Here is a 2,639-nt window from a genome sequence, read left to right on the forward strand (position 1 = left end):
TGACAAGGACAGCATTCATTGGATTAGGGCCACCCCGCTCCAGGGAGACCTCATGTAGCTTTATTCCTTCAATCTGGGGCGACACTCCTGCCAGACAAGGTCGCAGGGCTGGAATGCATGTGTTTATCTTTATTTTTGATTGTGTTGTTGTTGTTGTTGTTGGATGGTGGTGGGAAGCACAAAGTTCAACTCATAGCAGAGATGAAGTTTACCACCACCACCCCCTTCCATCAGAGATGCACCTCTGAAAGGCCCAGTCCTTAACCACACAACCTCCCACCCCACCCCCTTGGTCCCCAGAATTGTTGATAAATTGTTATTTTAAAACTTCCTGGAGCCTGAGGTTGGCAGTGGGGATTGATGGCACAATGCTCCCCCCGTCAGTAGAGAGAGAGTTCAGAAAACCTGCCTCCGGGCCACCTGCCCCCTGGCACCTCAGCTTCTGCCTCCAGCTCAGCTCGTGACCTCTGGAAGGTTCCGGGAGGTTCTGGACAAGCATGGCTGTCCTCCCCAGGGGCAGCAGTTGGGGACACACATGGCCACTGGCTACCAACTTGAAGGCCACTCAGAGAGACAGCCTTCTGGCCTGGACTCAGGAGTCCCCTGAAGGCTCCCCGGCTTTCGACAGGGCTCCCCCCCAGGTGTCTCCTGGGTTCCAGTACACATTTGCTGAAAGAATGGACAGCCACTGGCATTTAAGGGGAGGGCAGTGTGTGTGGGGGAAGTGGGTTAGGCAGTGGGGGCATGAACTCCATGGTCTGGGGGGCTGTTCTTCACAGTCGGAGTAGAACAGATCCCTGTCTCAGCCATGGGCTAGGCGGGCAGTCAGTGGAGGAGCAGTGGGCGGGGCCTAGGTGGGGGCCAGCAGGGGGCTGGCCTCTCCTGTAGACCCCTTCCCAGTTCTGAAGGGCATTACAGAGGGTTGGGGGTTTGCGGACTACCCCTCTCTGGCACTGACCCCCGGACAGCTCTGGGCCTGGCATTTTCATCCCTGGACCCCATGCATGTCCTCCACAGCCTGGACTCCGGGGCAGAAAGAAGAGGGGGCCATGGTGACCTCGAAGGGACAGCTGGGCCCCTTCCCGCCCATCCCCAGTCCATCCCCAGGGCCTCTTTGCTTCCAGAGTCCGAGCTGTCTGTGGTGGTGGCGAAGGCTCAGTGCAGGCATCTGGACTCATCCTGCGAAGATGCTCTCTGGTTGCCTGGTGACCGGATGCTGGACGCCCACGCAGGCTCAGCACCCCTCAGCTGGCCAGGAGCGCCTCCCCTACTCTCACCCACTGTTAAGGGGACTGTGCCTGGTCAGGCAGCTCACCATTAAGTGCCCTGGTGACTGACCCAGTAGGATGGGGAGAAACAGGGGATCCCCCACCCGGGGGACCCCCGCCATCCCCAGCATCTAGCCTTGGGGACCCATCAGCCCTCTTTGTGGAAACTGAGTCACAGGGAGCTTTCCACTCGCCTGAGGCCAGGTTTCAGAAGCTGAAACCAATTATAGACCCGCTGGCCACAAGCTGCCTGCGATCACAGCTCACCTGGCAGTGTGATTTCCCAATTAGTGATGCTGGCGTCTCCCCAGACAACAAGGAATCATCAGCAAAGTTCTTTCTCAGGGAGGGAGGAAGATGAAGGTGAAAGACTAGCTTCAGTACGGATGACACCCCAATGTCAAGATTGCCCCACCCCCACTGGCTCCATCCAGTGGGCCAACAGCCCGACAAACCTAGAAAGATTGGATCTGACAAGGCTCGCCATTTCTGTAACGAGTCCCAGCCTCGGAAGCCCACAGGGGCAGCTCTACTCCGTCCTGCAGGGCCGCTGTGGTCTGACTCCACTTGACTGGCAGCGAGTTTGTCTGCCTGTTTCCACGGCCAATACCCAAGGAAGCATCCGTCAGGAAGTCCAAACGCGTTTCATCAGACAAATGCACCTCACAAGACTTCTTTACGACGCAGAGACGCGAGGGCGGCCCTTTGAGGACCAAAGTGCTCCTGACCCAGTTTTCAGTCAGCTCCTATGAATGTGCAAAGTGGACCTTGAATACGGAGACCATACAAGAATCGATGCTGTTGACCTGCGGTGTTGGCCCAGAGTGTTGGAAGCACCATGGACTGCCAAACCAGCAGCAGCAGCAGCAGCAGCCAAACAAAGAAACACCAAATGGGTCTGTCTTGGAAGCAGTCGGGCCCGAGGGCTTCTGAGAGGCAAGAACGCCCAGACTTCATCTGACAGACTGTGGATGTGTGGTCAGCAGAGGAGACCAGTCCCTGAGCTTGGTAAAGCAGAGGGGCGGAGACAAAGAGGAAGGCCCGTGAGGAGATGGGTGGCCACCGTGGCTGCCACCCTGGGCTCAGGCAGGGGACCCATCGTGAGGACGGCGCAGGACCGGGCGGTGCTTCGCTCTGCAAGGACATGAGGGAGAGGTGCGCTCGGAACCCAGGAAAAGTCTCCCATGGGGACAATGGCAGGCTGTCCCAGAAATGACCAGAGCGCTGGCGGGGAGGGCTGGCCTTACCACCCCCCACCCCCTCTTCCCTGAATCAGGCGGCTTGTAGGGTCAGGGGCATTCTGCAGATGGGTGGGTTCAAGGTCACCTCTGGGGGTGGTGTCCTGGGTGAGTGTCTTCCCAGGCCCCAGCC

Source organism: Echinops telfairi, unplaced genomic scaffold, assembly GCF_000313985.2.
Source record: "Echinops telfairi isolate 266 unplaced genomic scaffold, ASM31398v2 ScPeMD7_5;HRSCAF=22, whole genome shotgun sequence".
Classification (NCBI taxonomy): Eukaryota; Metazoa; Chordata; class Mammalia; order Afrosoricida; family Tenrecidae; genus Echinops; species Echinops telfairi.